This window comes from Magnolia sinica, chromosome 3 (genome assembly GCF_029962835.1).
Source record: "Magnolia sinica isolate HGM2019 chromosome 3, MsV1, whole genome shotgun sequence".
NCBI classification, from domain to species: Eukaryota; Viridiplantae; Streptophyta; class Magnoliopsida; order Magnoliales; family Magnoliaceae; genus Magnolia; species Magnolia sinica.
The window spans coordinates 24,758,587-24,773,324 of record NC_080575.1 but is presented as its reverse complement, the minus strand read 5'-3'; the positions used below and the strand labels follow the sequence as shown (position 1 = coordinate 24,773,324).

General features: G+C 39.3%; 1 non-coding gene across 1 annotated transcript; it reads left to right on the top strand.

Moving 5' to 3' along the window:
* Window positions 1–4,510: 4,510 nt before the first annotated feature.
* Window positions 4,511–4,581, top strand: LOC131241898 (small nucleolar RNA Z267). The gene has a single exon (XR_009169463.1). It is a non-coding gene; the product is annotated as a small nucleolar RNA Z267 (small nucleolar RNA).
* The last annotated feature ends 10,157 nt before the right edge of the window (window positions 4,582–14,738 follow it).

Genomic DNA, 14,738 nt, shown 5'->3' with positions numbered 1-14,738 from the left:
TGTATTGAATACTTGGCACTTACCCTGTGCACATACTTACACCACCCTCTAAGCTTTTTATAAGCTTATGCACGATGGATGCGTGCAGGTGATGTTAGGTTGCAGCAATGAGGAGCTTGGAGCATGTAGCTGACTTCTGGGGCTTTGATTTCGACATATGTATTTCCCTTTCAGCATTGTATTCAAATGTTTATATTAGTGGATATGTGATGATGATATTGCCTTTGTGATTTGGGTAAACTTGTGGTTATGCCTCTTATGAGATAAATGAACGCTAGAAAATCCTCCTTGTAGGATCCCATGATCGGAACCTGGTATATGGGCGCTGAGAGTCAAGAATGGGGCACTACGGAGGCTGTTGGTACCAGATTCGGCAATCGAGATTCCTGTGAATCTGATTTCCAGGGTTAGGGCGTGACACTACTTAAGTTTTGAGTTTATACCATAAAATTTGTCCCAAAATGGATGAGACACATACATCATGTTGGGGCCTAGAGAGCACCGGCCACTAGCCATTTGCTAGTGGCAAGGTCAGTAGCCAATCCGTTTCCCATCACCATGAAGCCCACATAAGTTTTTTTTTTTAGTAGCACACAGTATACCAACATGGGTACCATGTACTAAGCCATGCAATCCGAGTGTTAAAAAAAAAAAAAAAAGGAACCCAACTTTAGTTCAACTCTGAATACCCTAATGTGATTGGGACCTATCTAATTGTATACATTGAATATCTATGCCATCTATCCATTTTGCCTGTTTATTTTACGGATAGGCCAAAAAATGAAGCATATCCAAATCTCAGGTTGACCACACTACAATAAAAAATAATCATTGATCATTAAAAACTTTTTGTGGGCCACAAAGATTTTGGATCAAGTTGATATTTGTGTTTTTAATTCCTCGGGGTTTGTGTGACCTTATCAACAGCAAGTTGGATGGCAAATAAACATTATAGCCTACGCTGTGAAGTTTTCAATGGTCGGCATTCAATGACTACTGTTTCTTGTGGTGTGGTCCACCTTAGAGTTGTATCTGCTTCATTTTCTATACGATGCTCTAAATAATATGAGAAAATGGATGGATCGGGAAGATATACAATGCATACATCAAGGTGGGCGGACGGTGAGGATCCCATGGATATCACTGATCCTGAGTCGCAGCTAAGACGTCATGTTGAAAATGGCAGTGGAATGCAATATTATTTGTTAATTAAGTAGATTTTGTAAATATATTTTTTATCTCATAAAAGTGCTGTGAGATGGCGTGGCCTAATTAAATTCCAGAAACAAGAAATCTCCGTGCGCTGGAAACAGATGACGTGCAGTCGGTAGAATGAGTTACATGGACAAGAGGTTAGAATAAGTGCCTCTGCAAAGTGGGCTACCATGAACATTAGTTGTGGAGCGTAGCAGTGAGTTTCAATACTTGGTGGTTCAAGAAACTTGCCTGACGTGTTCCATCTGTCTTGTGAATTTGGGGTATTGGTTAGATTCTCGAGGCCGGATCTACTACATCGCTTTGTAGGTTAACCTTAACATACAAAGAGGCTATTTTAGTCTTTGCACATGCAGAAACTCTCCTTTGAGAGAGTCTCATTTGAAACTCTGAATTGCCCCTGTTCAGTTTCGTTATTATAGATACACCCCTGGAATTGGGTGGGCCTTTAGAAGGGTGAAATGGGACCAACCTTCATTAAGTTGGGTAAGCAACACTGTCCATCCATTTTCCCTTCTCCTTTTGGGTCATGGGCCCATAAATGAGGTGGATTCGAGTCTCAACGGTGGGTAATCTCTAGACCATTAAATAGAATATGCTCGATGTGGTCCATTTGATCATTTGATCAATCTCATCTTCTGATGCATGTTACAACATAATTTGTAAAATTGAATGGACAACATGGCTCGTCAAGAAAACAAACGGTGGGATTTCCTACCCGGTTGCTTCTCAAGACGGGGGCGGATTAGTGAGACCCCAATCCATCCTCACCCAAGATGGCGTGACCCACGTTGATGTGTCACTACAAGAAAGTGGGCCATTACCGGCGTTTTTTTGCCAGTGACCAACGCAAACCGCAGGCAAATGTAAGAATCGTTGGGCTTCATGTGGCTGCCGACGATAGAAGGAAATGAGCGCCATCGAAAGTGTGATGTTAGGGAACTCTCTGCAGTGCTAATTAAAAGCAGCCACTAGCAAACGGTCCAGAAAAAGCTAAAAGAAAAGAGCCCTCATTTCTTATATTCTCTATTTCAGTGCCCTCCACACCCATTCCCTTCTCTCTCTCTCACTCCCAGTGCCCTCCGTCCCCATTCTCTCTCTCTCTCCCTCTCTCTCTCTCTCTCTCTCTCTCTCTCTATCTACAGCTTGGAGCAGATCTAGTTTGGATTTCCTTTAGCCTTTACCCCTTCACTAGTTTTTAGGGTTTTGAATATGGCTTGGAGCTAATCTAGTTAAGGTTGAAGCATTTGGTGGAGGGTTTCTTGTAGAAATTGCATTTTGTGAGAAGTCTCGTTTTTGGAGTTTTTAGGTGTTTGGAGTTTTACATCTGATTGGCATTGAAGTGCAAATTCCAAATGTGCTGAAGAAAGCGAAAGAGGAGTTCGATTTCCAAACATGTGAGGGCCTAATTTTATCATGTGAGGTGGGTTTTTTCAAAGTGGTTTTGAATGTTCTCGAGAAGGACGAGCAAAGATTCTATGGGGTGTGCCTGGAAGAGGTTTTTAAGATATTTTTTGGAGTTTTGATCCTTGCAAGGAAGCGACAGGATCTTGTCATGGTTTCATGATCCCATTGCAGAAGGCTAGGGTTTTGGGGTGGGTTTTACACAGCAAGGCCATTTGGTCTTTTCTCCACCTCTCTCTCTCTCTCTCTCTCTCTCTCTCTCTCTCTCTCTCTCTCTCTCTGAAATCTCATCGAATTCTCCTAAATTCCCATTTGACTTCATTTTTTAGTGCTTTTGCAGTTCATTCTTGGATAGTTCCATGACGAGTCTAACTCGGGACTCACTGACGATTCCAACTACTCCAAACCCCAACTGCTACTTACTGTCACTTCCTTCGATTTCTTCATGTGAAGCTTGCTCAATGATTTTGATTAGGTTCTTTCTTCCTACCGTCCTTTTTTCCCCCCTTTGCCCCCTTTTGTATGTTGTTGTTGTTGTTTTTTCCTTCTTCTTAGATAGATAGAGAAGTGAGGAACTAGTGCTAATTTTGTACGATTGGAGAAATGTTGATGTTGTAGTTTGTATCAAATTGCATTATGGAGATTGATCTTTTAGAATGTGGTGGTTTTGTCTTAGAATTTCTTGGTGTTTGTTGTTGTTTGATATGTGAGAAGTGTGTTTGGTGTGAGTTCAATTGTGGCTAGAGGTACCTCAGTAATATGCTTTGGATTTATTATAGGCAATTTAGATGACCTGCCGATGAGCACAAACTCACACATGACATGGCAGGGTACCACATGGGAGGCATAATCTCTGATTAATATTGAAATATTGTTGCTTTATGGCCATGAAGTCCATTACGGCCATAAAAACTAAAAACCCCATTGTGGAATACCTCCTGTATTTCATGTATGCTAATTGTTTGATGAAATGGCTCAACAAGGAATGTTTTGGTGGTTAAAACTGTTTGTCATGTCATAGATTAGATAATCCAGTACTTCAAAATCTCCCTGATCAGATGATTTTAGCTATTTAGCAGTGGAATGTTTCTTGTGAACTTGAATGGGCACTGTCTAAATTGTTGGGGATGCAAATGGATGTTACCTAGAGTGGGAAAGAAGACTGCTAATAAACTCATTTGGCTTCTTGGTTGTTGCTTGCATATATAATAAGAAGGGCTTCATAATCTAACTAATTTATCTGTTTTGTAACGAGGTTTCCTGAAACTAATGGTGAAACAACATGTAATGTTTGGAGTCATCAAACTAAATATACCAAGAGCCATGAATCTTCTATTGATTTTGGGGCATCCGGAGGCTTAGCCATGTAGTTTTTTCCCCTTATCTAGTTTCAAGGTGGAGCCGACTATTCAATCCATTTGAGTGATTAAACTTAGGCTAGTAGGGTTTCTACTCATGCAATCACCAATTTGCTTGTTTTTTTTTAATTTTTTTTTTTTTAATTTTTGGCTATTTATTTTCTTTCTTCATATAAGATGTTTTCTTGGAAACATTTGATTAAATACGCCTATTTATCACTAGTCTTCTTGTGCCATGTAATATGCTATTTGCAAGCTTGGAATTAAAATTATAATGTGGTTACATGATCCTACTGTTTTGATTTTGTTTAAACTATGCAATACATTGCACTTTCAACATCTCAAGGGTTACTGTTTTTTTTTTTTTTTTAAATAAATAAATTAAATGATGGCAAGTTAGGTTATCGATCTTTGGGCAGGAATTTAGTGTATTTCTCTTATTTCTAGACATTCTTGGCATTTTGCGGAAGCACGATATAAATTTCAGTGCTGATAATTAAGTTAAAATATATTTCTAATTTGATTACTTTGATGCAATGCCTATGATGGGTTTTAAATATACTTCGAGTAACTTCTATGAAAACGAAGTCATCTTAGGCATTTGGTTTTTTTGTTGAAGTAAAAGTATTGCATTTGGTATGTGTTTCTTCTTCTTTGATTGGTTACAAGTGCCTTTAGTAGTCCACTCTATATTTGAGTTTACAATTTAATTAATCTGATGATCATGATGTTAAGTAGTTATGTTAACTTCGCAAGACTAATGTACATCATATTGTTTGTTTTTCACTACTTCGTTCTTCTGATGATGTGTAATCCTCATAATAACTCTGTTCTTTACTTGAAAAAAAATAGAAATATAGTGATATCTAGTTCCTTGCAAGAATATAAAGGATGTTGGTTCTGTTTCTTACTCCCACTAGAGTTGGATGTGTTTTGTAATCTGCAGGACAATATCTTCAGACATCAGTCCCATGATTCAGACAGTTTATCTGCCAAGCCCATAGATGACTTGTTTCCTAAAAGTTTTTCCAACCGGATGATTTAGGGATAGTTTGGATAGAAATTTCAGTGGAAAAAAAAGAAGAAGAAGTGAAATTGTGATGGGCCTTGCAATGCTAGCTTGGCTCCTCCTTTTTAAAATGCAGATGTTGTAGATTTCTAAAATCATGCCTTGCTTTATCTGATTGGTAACCTTTAAACAGATGGTGAAAAGGAATATTTCACACCTAATTCAATGGGAGAATATTACCAGAACCTACCATTTTCTGAATCATAGGGAAATTAATCCTTTTACAGCAACAATTTCAGAAAATTTTGAGAATATTCTAGTTATTAACTCCTCTTTTGTGATGATGTTACACATATCACTTGCTTAGGATCATATGATTCCTCTTTTGTGATATAGAATGAACCTTATTGAAGCTCCATAGTTGTGTACGAACTCTTAGACAATTCAATTGTCACGCCTTAAACTCGAAAAACGGGCTTACAAAATTCCCGATCGTCGAATCCGGTGCTGACAACCTCCATAGTACCCCATTCTCGGCTTCCAGCGCCTATACACCAGGTTCCGATCCTGGGATCCTACAAGGAGGATTTTCCAACGTACATTTATCTCGTAAGAAGCATAACCACAAGTATACCCAAATCATAAAAGCATCATCATCATCATATATCCACTAATATAAACAGTTGAATACAATGCTAAAAGGGAATATATATATATATATATATATATATATATATATATATATAATCAAAGCTCCAAAAGACAGCTGCACACTCTAAGCTCAACGCTGCTGTGACCTAATGCCACTTGCATGCATCCATCGTGCATGAGCTTATAGAAAGCTTAGAGGGTAGTGCAAGTGTGTGCACAAGGTAAGTGCTAAGTATGCAATATTAGAGCAATGTGAAAATATGCTGGTAAGTCCATAAATACCATTAGCTTTATCTAGGCTATGCAATGGAGAAACATAGCAACCCAAAAGCCATATGTCGCGGATGTAATACAATATGCGATGCGAATGAAATAACGAAGTTGAAGTGTGAAGTTGGGATGATAATATATAGTATCACAGGCTATGGGGTCCATCACAAGGGACTTCTATCTAAACCAGTCCCATACTTAAATTTGGATAGTCAGACTCAGTCTGGTAGCCATTGCGAAGGTACACAACAATTAGTTGCGCACCACCACCCCGAGTGGATAGTGAATGAATGAGTAAAATGCTGAGTATGTAACTCCTACTCAATAAGTTCACATATCAGCACTGTACATCTTTATGATCATCACCGGGGTCTAGTACACTCTACATGTAATTGCCGCCCACTGGACGTGCAACTATGCAAGTGGAAGAGACCTCACTATCCGCCTGGCCAGTAGTCAGCCAATATCTACCTAGCACGTCGATAGCAGACCCATTTACAAGCTAGTCAAACTCAGCCTAGCTATGCCCCATACCCTCGAGCGAGTAAGGCCATACCTCCTTCCAACTGACCATGACATAGTGGGAGACGTGACTTACTGGTATTCGACACTCGGGCGCTTATGTATCCACTCGGTCTTGAAGTTGGAGCATCTCCTGGCCACGTAGGTTTAGGGACTTTTACCCAGAGACATCTATGATACCCTATGTAGAAAAAAAATTTCGGTGTCCACTTAGCCATCCACGATATGCCTGTGGAGGCCACGACCCTGATCGCTAGGGCGTATAGTAGTCATATCATACAATGCAAGATGTATGAGTCATATCATCCAGTCATGCATCAAACCTGTGCGTACCGTGCACTCATGTGGGACGACTCCGCCTATCAGGGAGTCCCATAAACAACTTGCCCTATGGCATATGCAATGGTCAACCACACCTCATAACAAACATGCAGATAATGCGTATGGGCGTGTATCATGATGCTATGCTGTCACATACTCATAATTGGTATTGATAATCGGCATTGATAATCGACCTAATAAAGGGCCTAAGGGAAGGTCACAATGTAGACATTTAACCAACATTGCCCCCAAGAAGTGGCCCACATAGAGTCTAATATATAGTGGACCCATGGCCTCACACAAGGGTTAATATACATCACCATGGGCCACATACAATCTCAATGGGTCCTATACAATCATAATAGGCCTTATACAATCATGATGGGCCTTACACAAGGGTGTCATACATCACAATGGTCCTCATCACATGGGCCTCACATACACATTACAATGGGCCGCATCACATGGGCCTCACATACACATTACAATGGGCCGCATCACATGGGCCTCATACACATTACAATGGGCCACATCACATGGGCTTAATATACGTCGCAATGGGCCTCTCACATGGGCCTAATATACATCACCATGGGCCGCTCCTACGGGCCTAATATATACATCACAATGAGCCACATCACGTGGGCTTCATATACAACACATCGGGCCTCATCCTATGGGCCTCATATGCAAAACATCGGGCCTCACTCATGGGCCACATATACATCACAATGGGCCTTGCCAAATAGGCCATAAATACACCACAATGGGCCTCAAACACGGGCCGCATATACATTACAATGAGCCTCATTACATGGGTCACACCAATGGGCCCACTGACCTAGTAGGTCCATCTACACCATTCATCTCTTTTAGAGATCATTATAGAGCATTACCCAAAATGAATTATATCGAAAGATCATCTGGACCATAGCACAAATAACAGTGGTGATAATGATTTCCACCGTTAAAACTCCACATGACCCACCATAGCATTTATTTTCCATCCAATCTATTCATACGGTCACAAAGACTTGAATCAAGAGGAAAAACAAATATCATATTGATTGAGAACTTCTGTGGTACCAAAAGAATTTCAATGGTAGTCGTTCAACTCTCCACTGTTTTCTGTAGTGTGGTCCACCTGATAAATTTGCCTCATTTTTAGTCTTAGGCCTTAAGACAAGTTTGCCAATTGGATGGACGGTTGGGATGTAACACAAGCCTCACGTGGGCCCACAAAATTTGTTGACGTTAAGACCAGCAGCTAACTGCTGCTAGTGAGGCCACAGATGGATGGTTTGGATCGACCACACCTCATACATCATGGTACGTCCCTCCATTTGGATGATCAGTATAAAACACATTCATCACAGTGGGTTCCCACCGTCCTGCGAGCTGGATGGTGCAGGTAAACCACTTGCATCATGATGGCTTCAAACAGCATGGATAAAATACATATATCATGTGTGGGCCCCGTAGAATTTGCTGACGTCAATACCTCAGCTGCTAGTGGGGTCCACATAAATGGGTCATCCATATGAAACTAGATGGACGGCATGAATGAAATACATATATCATGCGACCCACAGAACTTGGTGACGTCAATACACCAACTATATAGCTGATGTGAGGCACGTCAGCCAATCAGCTTCCATAATTCGTGGGTCCCATGTAGGGCCCACCATATATATAGTATATTATATTATTATAATACTTTTTTTTTTTTTTTTTATTATTATTATTATTATTATATTAGATCTAGTCCAGTGTCCAGACGCTGGACGTTTGGATGGATGGTATAGATATAACATATGCATCGTGGTGGGGTCCACACACATGACCCACCAACTAAATGGACGGTGTGGATTCACACCGTCAGGATGGATAGATGGAGTGGATCGCACATACATCACGGTGACCCACTACTGCTACTGCACGTGCAGCAGCTATTGGTAGCGGCTGCTAGCCCACCATCAAAACAGATGGATGTGGGGAATCAAAACGAATGAACGGTTTGAATATAACATATACCTCATGGTGGGACCCACAGGATTGGCTAATGTCAGTGGGCAGCAGCAATTGCTGCGTGGGTACTCACAACAGATGGATGGTGTGGCTGTAAGCCATATGCATAGGGGTGGATTCCCACCATCCAAGGTCTGGACGGTGAGGATGAGACCCATATGTCACGTGGGGTCCATTCGGGTGGGCCACACGGCCCCATCATCATCAAAAAAAAGAAAGAGAGAGGGAGAGAGAGAGAGAGAGAGAGAGAGAGAGAGAGAGAGAGAGAGAAGGAAAGGAACAAGAAGCGGGGAGGAGCTCCGCCACTATGAGCTCCCCCCTTAATCATACAACACACACATCAATGGGCCCCACTTGTCCCATACATCAAAGATCAAGATCTACTCTAGAACACCCACCTATCCTTCTTCTTCCTCCCTAGCCTTCCAATGCTCCAAAAGTGCTCCTTCAATGGTGGAGATGACGATCCAAGGGTAGAGATGGGAGATAGGGTGGTAGGGAGTGGGCCACACATGGCTCTTCTCATGGAGAGCTTGGACGTTTCCTCTCCTTGGGAGTTGCTTGGGAGAGTGAGAAATGAGAGAAATGAGTGATGGATGATGGGTGGAGTGATGGGTGATGGGTGTAAGGAAGGGATGGGTTGGGTTGAAGTTTGGGTGAGAGAAGGATGGGTGGAGAGATAGAGAGAGAGAGAGTTAACTTAGGTGAGAGAGGGATGGGTGTTGGTACTTGATTGATTGATTGATTTGACATTAGGTAGCGATTCTCTCAGAATCCGTAACGTGCGGCATTTCTTTGAAAAATACGTGGGCCCACAACTCCTGTTCCGAGTATCGCATCGGCACGCGAGACGCGGCGTTAGAACCGCGGCTACGGCGCGGTCGCAAGGGTACAAGTCTCAGGTCGAGTCAACTCAAATTGATAGAACATGACTCAGGGTAGCGCACAAATGCTATCTATACGTAGCGGGTCACCAGAATTTAATAGGGAGGACCGCGGGAGTCTACAGAACGGTACGGTCTAGGATACGGGTCTTACATCAATTGTACAAATTATTATAGTTGGCCTGACAGCACATAGGAAATCTATAGTTAAATTTTATTTATTTATTTATTTTTTAGAGGGGTTAGTTTTACTTATTTTTAAAAGCTAGGAAGAAGAAATTGATTCTTATCCTTTTCTTTTTTCCTTTTCTCTTGTTTCTCAAACAGAGTAAATTGTCACATCTGTTCTTTTCCATGGTTTTTTCTCAAAAAAAACATGCCCTTCCATGTTATTGATTTTTTTAATATAATGTATGGTATGATTTTTTTTAAAAAATCATCTAGCATCTGCATGATCACAAGCACATGAATTTGGGGTTATTGTAATAGTTTATAAACAAACACAAGAGGCATGTTGCTTGGTACGACATTTGATCCTTGGTGTGTCTTAAGTCAATTGAATTGATAAAGTTTGTTCTTCATTGGTTCTCCCTTCTATTACAATTCACCTGCTAATTCACGGTTTGGCAGTTCTTAACTGCAGTTGGTTGCTTGATCCTTGGGTGTGTATTGGTTGATTTTAGAGGTTCTTTTAGAATGGTATTGGATATTTGGTGAATTTTTAAGTACTTGAAATGCTGAATTGATGAAGTTCTTACATTTACTAATTAAGTCATAGACTGCAAATGCTCGTTTTCCTTGTGTTTGATGGATGAACTAACTCGAAGGCTTCTTCTTCTTCTTCTTAAATATATTTTTATCTTAAAAAAAAAAAAAACCCCCGTAACAAAAAAAAATATTGCAAAGAAGAAACAAGAAAAAAAGGGGTGAACTTGCCATCCATCAAGCTAATGGAAAAGAAAGCTTTTTTAACATGTGCCAGATGGTCTCGAAGCTTGCAAGAGGAGAGAAGAACCTTGAACATGAAGTCCTTAGTCATATGTCTTTGCTAAAATATATTTTTATTTGTGTATTTTTTTTTACTATGCTTTACTGAGACTAGGAGAATTTGTATACCAAAAAATATTACTGTAGTAAAAAACAAATTGGTGGTGTCTGTTTCTTTGTTACCTCAACTTTTGAATATCTTTGTTTCCCATATACTAAACCCAAATCCAGAGGCTATGTCAAAGATGATTACTGAAAATGCCAGTGAGGAGTTCTTATATTCCTTAAGTAACTATTGTGCCCTTCAGGTTATTTATTTATTTATTTTTAACTAATTGACTTCAGTTGACGTTTTGCAATATGATCTTTTCTTTTTTAATGGTATTGTTTTGCAATCTGTTAGCATCCAGATTTTGTAAGTCTAAAATTTAAAAGAGGCTTCTAGAACTGTCTATTATTTGATGTGCAGTTGTATGTTTCCTTACAATTGTTAAGGAAATGTCCTTGTTTATAATAGTCAATGGATAATTTCTTCATAAAAGCTTTTGTGTGCACCAATGCCTAGTTCATGTGAGGACGTGCAAAAGTTTGAGTGGTGTAGATTTCTAATTCAATATGGTGGAATGTCTAAATCAATATGGACTATTTGTGGTAAAATCAATATGGACTGTCTATTTCCTTAGGCATTCAATGGACCATTAGAATCATTTATAAATCAGTCTGATCTAAAACTCAGACATGCCACACTGCTTGAACTAGGTTGTTTTAGGTGCAATGTTACATTGTTCATACTGGTGTCACCCATCACAGTTTCTTTATGGGTCTTATGGTTTAATTCTGATGGTTTTCACTTTGGATGTAATACCAATGCTTGGCTTGTTTGACTGGAGTAGATAAATTCCTTCTTTTGCTAGAATTTGCTTAATAGACTGTTGATAATCATGTCTCATTTATTACACTAGGATGATCATGTGCAGTGAATTTCAAGATGTGAATCCTAGAACACATGCCAATATGGCACACATATGCAAGATACATGCAATTTTGGGTTTCCATGAACATTACTGCACTCCAAGAAAACAAGGCATTACCAACGTTTAGGGGAATCCTTTAGCCTGTATTCAATGTTATCCACTCCGTGAGCTTGCTACGGCTTCATTTTCAACAGTGGAATACTGAAGTGAGTATGCCAACAATCAAGAAATAGTCCATTCCTAGGCATTGCCTTTCTTGAAAGCTCTAAGTTGGAAGAAGAGGTGCTTAATGTAATCGTGGAGTCCCCTTCACTACACCAAAATTGTCATTTAGGAACGGTTTAAAACTGTTCCTAAATGCTTCAGGAACGGTTTCAAACTGTTCCTAAATGAGGCGTCGCAGAAAAACAGGAACGGTTCAGAACCGTTTTGGGTACCATTTCAATTTTTAGAAACGGAATTTTAGGAACGGTTTTAAACCGTTCTGGTGCCAACGGTCACATTTTAGGCATAATTTTAGAAACGGTTTTGAATGCTTATTAATGTTGCTAACGGTCAGATTTTAGGATGAAATTTTAAGAACAATTTTAAACCGCTTTGTTCATTGTATGAGAGAGGGAGTGGCGTATGTAATCTAATTGTATTATATGCCAGATAATTACACAAATAGATTCACACATAATTATCTTTTTCTTTTCTAGTACACATTTCAATTTCAATTATAATTTCCAATTTCAATACAAAATTTCATTTCTAGGCTTCCATAATCCAACAATTCCTCATTGTAGCCCACATGGCTAGCAGAGCTGCCTGATTTCCTGGCCATTTGGAACACATGAACTGGTGGTGTACATGAACTGCCATAAGTACAAAATAAAAAAGGTATCAAATTCAAATTTAGTGAAATCATGAAAGTAGAAGTTTCAGTTGTCTAGACCATTGATCTATTAAAGGGATAATCACATGGAATCACTCCAATGGGGATTTTCATGGCATCGCATCACACCACAAGAAAGAAACACAACTAAGCCTCGAGTGCCTTTTTTGTAAATCGAAAAGAAGGATTACCTAAACTCATGAAAGTAATAGTTTCAGTTGTCAGCCACTCTGACTTACCATCTAACTCTGATGAAAATCCATCAAGACCCACCAAAATCAAGTTTTTAATATGTTCAGGATGCTGCAAACAGAGAACAACAACATCAATAGCAAGATCAATGGCATTGGAAAATTCTCAACCACGTGGTAAAAAATATTACATTGAGAGCATACTTTACAACAACATATCCTTCAAGCTTTCATTGCCAAGCCAAATGCAGGAACATAGACACACTTGAAAACTAGAACTAAAAACAAAACTGTGCATACTAGAGAAACAAATTTACAAGGAATAAGAAATCTCTCATATAATTCAATGATTTACATTAGTAGCTATAGGACTCTAAAAATAAAAGTAATAATAAATTATGAACGTAGAATTTATGTAAAAACAGAGAGTGGTAGGAAAATAAAATCACACATTAGAAGGAAATCTCCTTACCCCGAATAAAGATTCAAGCTTGTTCTTCACCAAGTAGTACTCCTGTTTCACTTGCTGAAGGCATCTCATACATTTGCAACAAAGCTTCTTGTTCATATTTAAATAAAGATAGACACCCACAAAGGAATCCTACACATCCAGGAGAACTGGATCTGTTTCCTTGCTGCTACCATAACATAGAATTCTAATTAATTACAGTACATACAAGAATAATTTCAACATTATTCCTTGTGTGAAAGGAGCATCACCTTGGCAATTTTTGCACCAGAGGTAGCAGTTAGAATACAAGCCCCTGTTGATATGTTAATCATGTTTATCCCATCACCTCCCATTCCAACAATATCAACCACATCAGTCATTCATTCAACCTTCCTACAGCATTTGAACATTGCCCTTGCCAATCCCACAACCTACAAATGTAGAGATCTATAAATCTATAAATGAGTAATATGCTTATCAATTTCACTCTATGAATCAAGCTTATGGAGCTTTCTCTCAATCATGCTTGTGTTCTAATATTCAGATACATCACAAATTTTACTTTCCTTTATAAAATGTTACATATGACCACTCACTTCTTTGAATGACTCTCCTTTGGCTCTCAAAAGAACAAGAAAAGCACTGATCAAAACTTCATTAGCTTCACTCAGTAAAAAAATCAAGAAAAGCTTCTGCCTCCTCTTCAGATAAATACACCCCAACCCTCATGGTCGGCCCTGCCACCTGGGTTGTTAATTTATCTTGCTATGTGGATTGAACCCTCATGGTTGGCCCTACCACCTGGGTTGTTGATTTATCTTACTTTATGGATTGAACCCTCATGGTTGGCCCTGCCACTTGGGTTGTTGATTTATTTTGCTTTGTGGACTGAACCCTCATGGTCAGCCCTACCGCCTGGGTTGTTGATTTAAGTTTTTATTTTTATTTTAAGCATCATACTTGCTATTTGAATTAGTGGTATTTGTTGTATGGTGTGGATGGTTTATGTCCCATTGGAGTAGGGATCAAAACAATCGACTCTCCTCTGAAGGGGGACTAGTTTCATGCCTTGATCATTCACTTAGAAGAGGCACTCAACATCACTTGGATTCCATGACAGACCCAGTTGATAATCCAAATCCAAATCTACCAGATCCAACTATAAATCAAAATAAAGAAAATCAACATAATCCTCCTCTTGAGGATGAAAATGAAGTTCATAGGAATGTGTTCAACTAACCACGGACTTTACGTGAACATCTACACCCTGAAAGATCAACTTTACCATCTTGCATAGTATTCCCTGATCACATAGGGAACATTGATTTTAAACTAGGTGTGATTCAATTAATTCCTAAATTTCATGGCTTAGATTCTGAAAGCCCCTACTCGCACCTCAAGGACTTTGAGGAAGTAATTGCAACATTACAAGTAAATAATGGTAATAGGGATGTACTTAAGCTTAGGTTATTCTCATTTTCTTTAAAGAATCGGGCCAAAGCATGGCTCAACTCTCTAAGACCTAATACCATCACTTCATGACAAGCCTTAAGTAGAGAGTTTTTGAAAAAGTTCTTTCTCGAGCACAAAACAAAC